Source organism: Hemicordylus capensis, chromosome 17 (assembly GCF_027244095.1).
Source record: "Hemicordylus capensis ecotype Gifberg chromosome 17, rHemCap1.1.pri, whole genome shotgun sequence".
NCBI classification, from domain to species: domain Eukaryota; kingdom Metazoa; phylum Chordata; class Lepidosauria; order Squamata; family Cordylidae; genus Hemicordylus; species Hemicordylus capensis.
This window is the reverse complement of record NC_069673.1, coordinates 12,879,559-12,892,152: the sequence shown is the minus strand read 5'-3', so window position 1 is coordinate 12,892,152 and position 12,594 is coordinate 12,879,559. Positions and strand designations below refer to the sequence as shown.

Genomic DNA, 12,594 nt, shown 5'->3' with positions numbered 1-12,594 from the left:
GCAACCTGGGAGAAGCTGCTGCCAGTCTGTGTAGACAATACTGAGCTGGATGGACCAAGGGTCTGACTCAGTATATGGCAGCTTCCTATATACCTATGAAACAGAGACTAGTTGAGCGTAAGAGCTGCATAAGGAGGGACAACTTGCAGGCTCCATTGGTGAGACACTATAAGGAACATAGTGCTGAAGACCTTAGATTTTGGTGCCCTGAGAAAAATCGAGGACATAGTGGTGTAACAAATGGCTTCTGAAAAGGGAACTGTTCTGGATCCATACTTTTAGAACCTGGACCCCCAGGGGATTGAATGAAGATGTAAATTGGGGAGTGATGTTATGAGGTGTGGGCATGAAATGATCTTTTCTTTCTGCTTGGTGTGCTTTGATGTAGATGGATTGTGGACCTAGCTGGACCTAATCCATAGATTGCCATGAATTATTCTTATGTTATTTTAAAAAAACCCAAGTGTCTGCAGAATTAGGTCCTTTTAAGAGTTATATATGTTGATACCAATCTACAGCTGGGGTTAATTTGTTCATTGTAGTAGATATTCTGCATCAGAGTTGAGCGTTGATGCTTGCCTTTTTCAGAAGAAGGTAAAGGATACAGACCTACAATTTAAAAGCACTTTGTACTTGGAGAAGGCCATGTAAGTAAGGATGTTTAATGTTTATAAGTATGTATGTATAATCCAAGATGCTTAGTAAGAATGAATATACTGTGTAGTAGCTTCATGATATGATATTTCTATAGTGCTGTGGTGGAGGGAGAAGCTATACAAGCCAGTGTGGTGTAGTGGTTAGAGTGCTGGACTAGGACCGGGGAGACCCGAGTTCAGATCCCCATTCAGCCATGAGACTAGCTGGGTGACTCTGGGCCAGTCGCTTCTCTTTGAGCCTAACCTACTTCACAGGGTTGTTGTTGTGAGGAGAAACTCAAGTATGTAGTACACCGCTCTGGGCGCCTTGGAGGAAGCGCGGGAGATAAACATGTAAATGTAAATAATATACAAGGGTTGCTCCAAAAGCCACTGAGGAAGATCAGGAGGATCAAAGCGCATTTGGCTGGCATAAAGGAACTATTTTGATTACATACTCTTCAGAGGAATTCGAACAATAAGAGCACAGACTTTTGGCAAGCTCTCCCACACACAATTACAGCGCACTTTTTAACATACATTTTGTAGGAATGGCAGTACAATTATTCTATGGAATTTTATTTGATTAGCGTTTTTATCCTTGTGATTTCACATGTTTGCAATTTACATCGTGAAAACAAAATTGTGGTTTCCATCTTCATAGCAGATCTGGATCTATAGAATATTGTATGTGGTGGGTGGGTTGTTTTTCTCATTTCGGGTAAGACATCGAGACCATTGAAAAGCCTCACTGGCGGACATCTGTGTGATGCGGAATGTGTCGAAATGGATACCCCTCGATAGCTCATTTTGGGGGGGAGAGAAACATTCGTTTAGAGAGAGACAGTTCGGGGCAAAATCACACATGGCAATGATCAAGTTCCACTGAAGAGAGGCGCATGCTGGATTTTGGAACTGAGCACTTGGGCTTCAAAAGGGTTCCGTGAGCAACTGGACTTTCTGGCTCTGCTCAGATGAAGGCTGCTGTTATTCCTTTAAGCTGATGTTTTTACAGCCGGTGAATTACAACTGGATCCATTGGCAACGGTATAAGCAGAAGCAGAGGAGAACAGCTTGCAAAGACCGCCTTCGTATAAGCTTACGCCATTGCCAACTAGACAAGCTTCAGTATAGGGCGGCTTCGTATATTTCCGAGGAGCTATATAGAAATAACACTTTGCAGACAAGGAGATCCCAGCTTCAGTCCCCGGCAGCAACTCCAGCTATGGCTGGGAAAGACCCTTCAGAAACCCTGGAGGGCTGCTGCCGGTCAGAGTAGACAGCGCTGAGTTAGATGAACCGAGGGTCAGACTCAGCAGGAAGCAGCTTCCGATGCTCAGTGAAGAAGACTGCTGCTGCTTCTTTGTTGTGCCAGTCTTTGCAAGCTGTTCTCCTCTCCTTCTGCCGTGCCGCCAGCAAGGCCCTCTCCAACCTCCCAGTTACGGGAGATAATTTATAATGAATCAAATATGTTTTTAAATGCCCTTTCCCCGCACTTCGGGCCGCGCTCTGGCTGCCGCTTTCACTTCATTAGCGGGCTCAAAAGTGCCAGCGTAAAGTGCCTCTCCGAGAAGGCGCATGAGGAACGGCTGTCAGTCAGGTCTCTCCCCTTCGATTTATAGCCCGGCCACATTCATTTGGAAAATGGGCTTCCCTTCCTTGGTGCTGAGTGCAGGACTAATGCGAATGCGTTCAAATTAATAGCAACTCACACCTTTCATTATTATGATTAAATGAAAGGCCAGGAGGAGGAGGAGGATTCACATGTTGCAGAACTTAAAAGCCTGGGAGACGCCGGCCGCCTCTTTTCCATTTGGCCGACGAGGTTGTGCATCCTCGCAGGAAGATCCAAGATGGCGTCTTCCGGACATGCTTCCGTTCTCAACGTAAGTCCTTTCCCTGCCATCTTTATTTATTTGTTCCATCTTTTAATTCCCCATTTCCTCCGAGGTAGGGATTCCCAACTTTGCGAGTCATAGGAACACAGGAAGCTGCCAGATACTGAGTCAGACCGTATTATCAGTATTAGCTCAGTATTATCTACACTGACTGGCAGCGGCTTCTCCAAGGATGCAGGCAGGAATCTCTCTCAGCCCTATCTTGGAGATGCTGCCAGGGAGGGAACTTGGAGAACCTTCTGCTCTTCCCAGAGTGGCTCCATCCCCTGAGAGGAATATCTTACAGTGCTCATAGGAACATAGGCAGCTGCCATATACTGAGTCAGACCCTTGGTCCATCTAGCTCAGCATTGTCTACCCAGACTGGCAGCGGCTTCTACAAGGTTGCAGGCGGGAGTCTCTCCCAGCCCTATCCTGGAGATGCTGCCAGAGAGGGAACTTGGAACCTTCTGCACACAAACATGCAGGGGCTCTTCCCAGAGTGGCCCCATCCCCTGAGGGGGACATCTTACGGTGCTCATGTCAGCCATCTAGAGCTGTTCAGACCAGAAGCTTCCGGGTTCCCTCTCTGGCATCTCCAGGATAGGGCTGAGAGAGACTCCTTGCTTGTCTAAACTGAGGCTGCCAAGTCCTTGGCAGGGAAGACCTTGCTTGGCTGAATGGAGACTGTAAGCTCCTCGGGGCAGGGACTCATCTTGGTGCTGCTTTATCCAGCGCCAAGTACATCAACGCTGTCCTAGCAAATAATAATTCAGGACATCATCAATATATGGCTTAACCTCTCCTCTGGATGGGGAACGGTCTTCTCATACACTGCAAAGCATCCGTACCTACCTGTGTGTAGCAAAGCACCGTGGGGTCCGGCAGCTGAGATCTCGGTCTCCGTCCCTTTGTAAAAAGGATCCAAACCCGGCTTCTCCCCACCACAGCCCCCCAGCCGGTGAATCCTGGCATCTCCCCTCCAGTGGCTCTTCTTCCTCATCTGGGCTCTGTCAGATCTGGTCGCGTCAAGTCACGGCCTTCCAAACACAGCAACGCTGATGCAAATTGTCACCGCCCGTGTTGGTGGCGGCAGCTGCAGCCGCAAAAAGGCCAAAGTTTGCTCCCGGACACGTTTCTGCCGGTGCCAAGGCCCAGAGGTGGAGGGTGGTGAGAGCAGCTGCAAATGTTAAATTTTAGAATGGATTGCGGTGTGGGGCGGGGGGGGGGCATTCCTGACCGACTTGAACTACGGTAACAGCTGAAAACACGAAGGCACACAATAGGGACATAAGAAAGCTGCCTTCTGCTGAGTCCATCTCTCTCAGCAATGTCTACCCAGGCTGGCAGCGGCTTCGCCAAGGTTGCAGGCAGGAGTCTCTCTCTCTCAGCCCTATCTGGAGACGCTGCCAGGGAGGGAACTTGGAACCTTCTGCATGCAAGCAGGCAGGGGCTCTTCCCAGAGCAGCCCCGTCCCCCGAAGGGGATATCTTTCACATGTAGTCTCCCATTCAAATGCAAACCAGGCTGGACCCTCCTTAGCAAAGGGGCCCATTCCGACTTGCTGATACAAGACCAGCTCTCCTCTGACTTCTGCCTCCCACCTTGTTCCTTCCTCGCACACAGTCACAAAAACGGGAGCACCCACAGCTCCCGAACCTGGGAAGGATGCTTGGCCGATCCAGCAGAGGCACTCTTACTCAAAGTCCAGGGTCTCCACAGCCCGGGGGGGGGGGGGCAGATCCTCTTTAGCCTGTCCCGAGTAGTGTGGTCGCCCAGCGGAGTATTATGATGCTTAATTTGCAGGGCAGGGGGGGTCCTCTAAAAGTCTCTAGGTCCAGGCTCCAAAATTACCTAGGTGCACCTCTGCTACCCAGTATCTGATCATGTGGTCTAGCCTCTTGTTTCTAGGCTCATCCACTCTGCCTGAAGCCATTCTGGAGAGTTGTGCCCCCCCCCCCCCGGTCATTTTCACCATGGCGAGCCACTGAAATCCAGAGGCTTGCCTTTTAAGAGTCGTCTGGAGATGAGCCAGCGTGGTGTAGTGGTTAGAGTGCTGGACTAGGACCGGGGAGACCCGAGTTCAAATCCCCATTCAGCCCTGAGACTTGCTGGGTGACTCTGGGCCAGTCACTTCTCTCTCAGCCTAACCTACTTCACAGGGTTGTTGTGAAAGAGAAACTCAAGGATGTAGTACACCGCTCTGGGCTCCTTGGAGGAAGAGCGGGATATAAATGTAAAATAATAATAATAATTATTATTATTATTATTATTATTCCTGAGATCCCCAAGCCCACCCTGGAAGGCTGGGACCCCACCACGTTTCCCTGCCCAGGCGGAGAAGCCATTGGTCCCCCCAACCCTTTCCCCGACATTCCTTGGTTCTTGGACGCTTCTCCTCTCACGCCATTGCCGCTCCGTCCCTCCCCTCTTTTGCCTAATGATTCCTGACGTCTCGTCAGCCATATTGCACGGTCCCTCCTTCGCAAAGGAGGAACAGATTGTCTCCCTGACAGCGGAGAGGGGAGGGTACCGAGAAAAATCAGCGCCGGAGAGTTTTCTGAAGGGCGGCTCTGTTTTCTGTCAGCCGGACAAGCTTGTTTTCAGCTCCCCGCGTGGCAGTTTTGGATTGGAACTCGGGAACGCGACGGGCCCGACGCGCTGGTCTTTGCACGGGCTGTTCCTTTGGGGCCAGGCCTGTTTCTGCGCTCCAGGATGCCCCTTGCAGAAAAGAGACCAATGACTATTCCACATGTGTCTAGTAGTGATGCACGTGATCGCGGAGATCTCAAGACACGTCCAGCAGGGCATCAAACGGTTTTTAACAATCTGAGGGTCCCCTTCTGCTTTGTTTGGGTTCCTGAGCTCCCTGAGTTTGGGGGGAAAGGTCCAGCGGTTTTCTGGCGGACAACCCGGAGCTGACAGACTAATATGCCTTTGTTCTGAAAATGAGCCAGGAAAAGGGCTCTGGTTCCTATACTTAGCTTGCCACCTTGAGGCCGTGTGGCGTAAGCCAACCAGAAAGCTGCGTCCTCATCGTCCCCTCCCTTCCCCTGGTGCTGAGCCCTGGAATAGTTTCTGTTTTCCAGGCTTGGTTTTGTGAAAATCATTGGCAGTGGGAGATCTCCCGGAATAGCTTCAGGCAGCGTTAGGAACATAGGAAGCTGCCATATCCATCTAGCTCAGTACTGACGACCCAGACGGGCAGTATATGAGCCATCATCTCATCCTGCGCGGGAGGAGGCAATGGTCAACCCCTCCTGTATTCTACCAAAGCCAAGGAGAAGGCTCTGTGGGCGCCACGAGTCGACACCGACTCGACGGCACAATCGTTCCTTTCCCTTTTCCCATCATGGAGCTCTCCTTGTCAGTTTCCCATCCAGGCATTGACCGAGCCTACACTCGGAACATAGGAGCATCTGCCTTACAGAGTCAGGCCACTGGTCTTTCTAGCTCCGTATTGTCTACACGGACTGGCAGCAGCTTCAGGCAGGAGTCTCTCCCAGGCCTACTTGGAGATGCTGCCAGGGATTGAACCCGGGACCTTCTGCATGCAAAACAGACACACTTCCACTGAACTGCAGCCCCATCCTGTAAGGGGATTATCTTATAGCTGACATGTAGTCACCCATGGCCCTTCCAAATGCAAACCCAGGTGGGGCCTGCTTAGTAAAAGGGGCAATTGCTTGCTACCTCAAGACCAGCTCTCCTCCCCAAAAAGAACATAAGAGCAGCCCTGCTGGATCGGGCCCAAGGAGGCCCATCCAAGCCAACCTCCTGTTTCCCACAGTGGCCCACCAGATGCTTCTAAGGAGCTCACAGGCAAGATGCAAGGCCATGCCCTCTCTCCTGCAGTTTTTCCCTGCCACTGGTATTTGGCGGCATCTTGCGTGGTAGGAAGCATGAATTTCACCCTTTGCTAAGCAGGGTCTGCCCTGGTTGCATCTGAATGGGAGACTCTGTGTGTGCGCACTGTAAGATAGTCCCCTTAGGGGATGTGGCCGCTCTGGGAATATCACCTGCCTGCTTCCATGCAGAAGGTTCTACGTTCCCTCCCTGGCAGCATCTCCAGATAGGTCTGAGAAAGACTCCTGCCTGTAACCTTAGCGAAGCCGCTGCCAGCCTGGGGAGACACTACTGAGCTAGATGGACCAAGGGTCTGACTCAGTATATGGCTGCTTCCTATGTTCCTATGCCTCTGAGGCTGGAGGTGGCCCATAGCCATCAGACTAGTAGCCATTGATAGACCATGGAGGGCAGGTCTATGCATGGCTACTAGCCTGATGGCTATGGGCCACCCATTTGCCTAAGCCCCTTTAAAAACCAATAAGAAGCTAAGAAACGAAGCGAAATAGCAGGGGGGGAGGACGCCGAAGTCGCCCCTGGAAAATCGCCAGCTTTCTGTGCACATGGAGAGGGACCCTTCAAAATTCTGCACCGGAAACGCTGAGCTGGGTTTGGGTGGTGGTTGTGGTTGTTTTCCCCCCATGTTATAGGTCTTGCTTAGCGCTCAGATTTTCACAGTCTTCTAACACCCGGGGTTTTCCTCTTCCCCTCCTGAGGAGCAGGTCGTAGGGAAAGGAATGGGAGCCGTGTAGCGGAGCCTGGTTTGCCAAAGCGAGGGGGGGGGAATATTCCAAGCGCCATTACAATTCCGCCAAACCCCCCCCCCATGCGGTTCAGATCAGAGTGCCGTAATTGGATTAGCGCTTTATCACTGTGTTGCATTTGTATGGGGGAGACATTAAGTAGACCTAGGGGCTATGCGGTACTAATCAGCCAGGGCGGGGGGGGGGTGCCTTCTGCTACCCGGCAGGGGGGAAGCCCATTCTCAGTGTAGAGATTTAACTTTTATTGGCAAATCGTCATGCTTTGCGCTGAGAAGTGCATGAGCGGGGAATGGGCCCGCGTGCCGAGTGCGAGAGACTGTGTGTGTGTGTGTGTGTGTGTGTGTGTGTGTGTGTGTACGGAAATTATTTTGTCTTCTGTACGGGGATGTGTCTAGGGTGATCTGAATGCACTGTAGCACCGCTTCTGCTCCGACACACCTCCTCCCAGTCAGATTCAACTTCGCCATTTTCTCCTAAGCCGTTTTCTTTCCCCCTATGTGAGACATGGCAAAGGGCTCATTTCCCCCCTTCCCCAGCTAAGAGAGGGGCAAAAGGCACTTTAACCTACCCCCACTGGCCCCATCCCCCAGTGTAAGATAAGAGCAAAATGCTCTTAAAGGGCCTCTCCACTAATGCGAGACTTGGGCAAAAGGCTCATCACCCTCTCTCCCTGGATGGGACATGGGCAAAGGGCTCCCCCTCTTCCCCAGGGCGGGACATGGGGAAGGCTTTTCAACACCTTTTCTCCCTAGAGTGGGGTGGGGCAAAGGGCTCGTTTATCCCTCTCCCGTCAGGGTGGGATGTAGGCAAAGGGCTCGTCAACTCCGTCGTCGTCGGAGTGGGGCGTAGGCAAAGGGCTCGTCAACTCCGTCGTCGTCGGAGTGGGGCGTAGGCAAAGGGCTCGTCAACTCTGTCGTCGTCGGAGTGGGACATTAGCAAAGGGCTCACTATCCCTCTCGCTCCCCAGGCAGAGGGCCCTTCTTCGACACCCTCTTCCACAGTGCAAGACACGGGCAAAGGGCTCTTCAACTCCCTGGGAGATAGCAAAGGACTCTTCAACTCTTTCTCAACCCAAGGTGGGACAGGGGCAAAAGGCTTGTTTGCCGTCCTCTTCCCCTTTGTGCAAGACTTTTTTTATATCCCCCTCACCCCAGGTTGGGAAGTGAGCAAAGGGCTCTCACTCCCTGGTGATGGGAGTTGTAGTCCAGCGACAGCCTCAGACTTGAGAACTCCTGGCCTATAGCACTTCTGCCTGCCCCACATGCAAAGCCACGGCATCCCACAGCACTAGCAAATGTTTCAGAAGACCCCCCTCCGCTCTGCCTCAACCCACATCTCCCCCCCCCGCCGCCCCCCCACCAGTTCTTCCTTACTCAGTACAAAACCGATCTGTTAAACTCGGTGCGTGTTTGAGCGAAACACTGAAACGTTAATGCCTGTTAAAAGGGAGCATTAGATTCTAAACCCCGATTTACATGGAAATATGACATTAAACTATATATATATTTAAAGCTCACCAGAACTCAGGGGACCTCCTTTTACCGGGGAATATACAAGCACAATTCTAGCATTTTCAAACAGAATTAGCGTTGAAATACTTCTTGTATATTCATGTCGAGCTAATGCATAAAGATGGGGAAACAGCCCCCAGGCACTTATGTAAATGGCGCCGGAATCGCATCTACCAAATTGTGCATCTCTGGAAAAGGGAGATGGGGGGGGCGCGTTTTCCAAAGGATCAGAGGCAGATCTGTGAGTGTTTTGATCTGGTGGTTGGTATGGACTAGCTTCGCCACGACTCACCTGTTTTAATGCACCAAACTGTGTCCTAGTCAAAGCTCCCCACTTCAGTTCCTCCTGACCCCATTCCCATTTCCAAGTGGTTTCCCCCCCTTCTTTGTGGGGGGGGGATGTGAGCTAATGAGAGGAGAGCTGGTCTTGTGGTAGAAAACCTGGATTGTCCCCTTTGCTAAGCAGGGTCTGCCTTGGTTTCCATTTGGATGGGTGACTACATGTGAGTGCTGTAAGCTATTCCCCTTAGGGTCTGGGACGGCAGCTCGGTGGAAGAGCATATTGCTTTTCAACGGAAAAGTTTGCTGCTGTGTTAAGAGTCTATCGGTGCCTCGTCTAACAGATTGTCCTCTCTGTCGTGCCTCCCCCTTTCCTGGCTGCAACCAGGTCACCTTGTAGCCTGAGGGACCTGACATCTGACGGCCGGCCTCGGCATGCAAGCCAGCTGCTGCTCACACTGAGTTTGAGCAAGCGCTGGTCACGGCTGGCGGGGGCGCGGATAGCAGGAGCAGAGGACCAGCAGAAGCCGGACAGGTGGATTGGGGAGGGTCACAGGCCCAGAGGACCTGATTTCGGGGAAGAGAGAAAATGTCCGGCAAAAGCCAGGGCATAATTATTGGAGCTCAGAAGGGTTTGAGGGAAGGAATTCTGGGGAACAGAGTAAGTGGCCGTCCACTGAGTTTCAAGTCCCCTCCCTGGCAGCATCTCCAAGACTGGGCTGAGAGAGACTCCTGCCTGCCACCTGGGAGAAGCCGCTGCCAGTCTGGGTAGACAATACTGAGCTAGATGCACCAAAGGTCTGACTCAGTATGTGGCAGCTTCCTAGGGTGAGAATGGTCTTTGTTGTGGCCCTGATTTTTAATTCAAAGGGGTGGGGGAAAGTGGGACTTGGATCTCAGAGGTTTGGGAAACAGAACCAGACAGTGTTTAGGGAGGAGCAGTGAGTGCAGCCAATGAATGTGACTGAATACGGAGTCAGACCCTTGGGCCGTCTAGCTCAGTACTGTCTTCACAGACTGGCAGCGGCTTCTCCAAGGCTGCAGGCAGGAGTCTCTCTCAGCCCCATCTTGGAGATGCTGCCAGGGAGGGAACCTGGGACCTTTTGCAGGCAAGCAAGCAGGGGCTCTTCCCGGAGGCGAATATCGTACAGTGCTCACACATGCGGTCTCCCATTCAAATGCAAGCCTGGGCAGACCCTGCTTAGCCAAGGGGTCCATTTGTGCTTGCTACCACGAGACCGGCTCCCCTCCCGTCCTCCATGCCCGGGCGCGGAGAACCTGCCAACCCTCTTCTCCATAACGACGCTCCTTGGCACCGCGACGCCTGCTTCCAGGCCAGCTGTCCGAGCCAACAGAAAATGGACTCTAATGAAGCCAGGCTCTCCTCCGTGCACCGAGCCTCGTCCCCGGCAGACACATCTCCATAAAAGCCCAGCCGCGCCACTCGCCCAAGCTGCTCGCCTCCCCGCGCCAAGGGCCATCTCCGGGTTGCTTAAGTGCGGCTCCAAACGCATTGTACAAGCCATCAAGCGGGCTGTTAGCTCCTCTGCGTCCGGAGAGCGCTTGGTTTTTTAAACTCTTGGCCTCGGAGCAGCTCCGGATTGCACGCCCTGGGCAAGTGTGGGGTGATGGGGGGCCCCACATTTGACTCAGCACGGCTGGGCAAAGAGGCCCCTCCACTTGGTCGCGTGGCAGATCTTCTGTTTACGGAAATGGAGGCCGGGTGGCCACGCAGATGAGACCCACTAGCGATCGCTCACTCCCAGCCTTTAGGAGGAGAGTCCAGGCGGCCCTTTTTAATTCCGGCTCTTGGCCAGTGTATGGCCTCTGCCCTTTTATAAACGTCAGCTACGCTTTGTCCGGTTTTTAGGCTTTTGTTGGGCTTTACGGTTTCGGGCTTGCTACCCCAAGACCAGCTCTCCTCCCTTGCAAGAGGAGAGACAAGACCATGCAGTGCTGTGCTTCAGTGCCGTCGGGACTCCTTGCAGGGAAATAGGGACCTTACCAGCACCATCTTGGAGCCCCCATCTTGGTGTTTCCCCCCGTGGAGCCAGATCCAGCGGGGCAGGTCTTACGTTTGCACCTATGGAGGTCTGCTTCCAAACGCAGAGTTCCCTTTCTGGAGCAGAGCTCCTCTGCTTTTCTTCCTTCTCAGTTAGACCCGGTTAGAGAGCCACTGTGGTGTAGCGGTTAGAGTGCCAGACTAGGACCAGGGAGAGCAGAGTTCAAATCTCCCTCCAGCCCTGAAACTCACTGGGTGACTCTGGGCCAGCCAGCCACCTCTCTCTCTGCCTAACCCACCTCACAGGGTTGTTGTGGGATATATATAAACCCTGTTCGCTCCTCTGGGCTCTTGGGAGGAAGAGCGGGATATAAATATAGTGACTAAAATGAATAAATCGCCTTTCTTCTGTGTGTTTTTTAGCAGCACTGTGGGGTTTTTTTAATGGAACTATAGATTTGCAAGTGGTCCTCTGACTGCCGCAGTGATCCTTGCCGGTGTGTGATTTCCCATCCAGGAGCATTTCCAGATGGGGCTTTTCACTCCCTTCTCTTCCAGAATGGAGGGTGCGAGTCCACATCTCGGCCAGATTTACCCCAAAGTCCGCGAGAGCTATCGAGGAGCACGACACACACACGATTCGGGTTTTTCATTGCACGTGAGAGCGTAGCCTGATGTATGTCCGAGGCGGTGGGGTTTCCCCCCCCCACACACTTTTTGTGGGGCAAATTCGAACTCGCAGTCAAGCCTCGCGGCAAACCTGTCTGGAAATGCACCTGAACGGCCCTGCTCATCGAGTTGGACTAATGAGCAGTGTGCGTGAGGAGTTGCAGAGATAGGAGGGCAGGAGGTGTGTGGCGTTGTGTGTCCTCCCCCCACACCAGCCCCTGCTTCTCTCTGGCCTCAGGTGGGTGCTCCCTTTCCGTCCAAGTGCTGCTTGGTCCATGAAGTGGAGACAGCTGGTGACCATATTGGCCGGCAATATGCCTGTCATATCCGATTTGCCGACTCCCTCCTTCTCTGCTGACGCTCAAGTCAGGCTGGACTTTTCCAGGTCAGGGAGGCAGCACCCAGGATGCAAGAGAGCCAGGAGTGAATTCCTGCTGTCTCCACTCAGTAGGATAGAAACCCCCAACGCTTCATCCTGGCTCCAGAGACAGCGAGGTTGGGTCGGCCCGTCCACGAGGCAGGCCTAGGCAAGCGCTTAGGGCACCGATCCTGCTCTCCCAGTAAGCACCCCCTCCTCGGTCTCCATTACAGCTTTTAGGAGGAAATGGGGAACAAGGCTTTTAACCCTGTTTTTTTTATATTTTTATTTAGGCAAAACAAATGCTACTGTTGTTGATGCCGCCCTGGGTGCTGTATGTGGGTGGTTGTTTTTTAACTCTTTAAAACTCTTTATATTTGCATTTTTAATATTCCAATTTAATGTCTGTAGTGCTTTAATAGATTCCTGTTGTCTTTGACAGCATAAACTGCTTTGGGATTATTTTTTAATGAACTCCTGGTAGGGTTGGGAAAGACTCCTACTTGAAACCACGGAGAGATGCTGCCAGTCAGTGTAGACAATGCTGAGCTGGATGGACCAATGATCAGACCCGGTAAACGGCAGCTTCCTATGTAACTATTATTCAAGGCAGAAATTTCCCAGGAAGGCAGCGTAGCTCAGATGGTCCCAGG

At 52.3% G+C, this 12,594-nt stretch overlaps 1 protein-coding gene across 1 annotated transcript in view; it reads left to right on the top strand.

The window, feature by feature from the left end:
• The first annotated feature begins 299 nt into the window (after nt 1-299).
• ZBTB43 (zinc finger and BTB domain containing 43) overlaps nt 300-12,594 on the top strand; it is a 31,251-nt gene continuing 18,956 nt past the window's right edge. The window contains exons 1-2 of the mRNA XM_053282678.1: nt 300-647; nt 2,376-2,521. The gene's annotated coding sequence lies outside the window, so the exon portion shown is untranslated. The remainder of the gene's footprint in view (nt 648-2,375; nt 2,522-12,594) is intronic.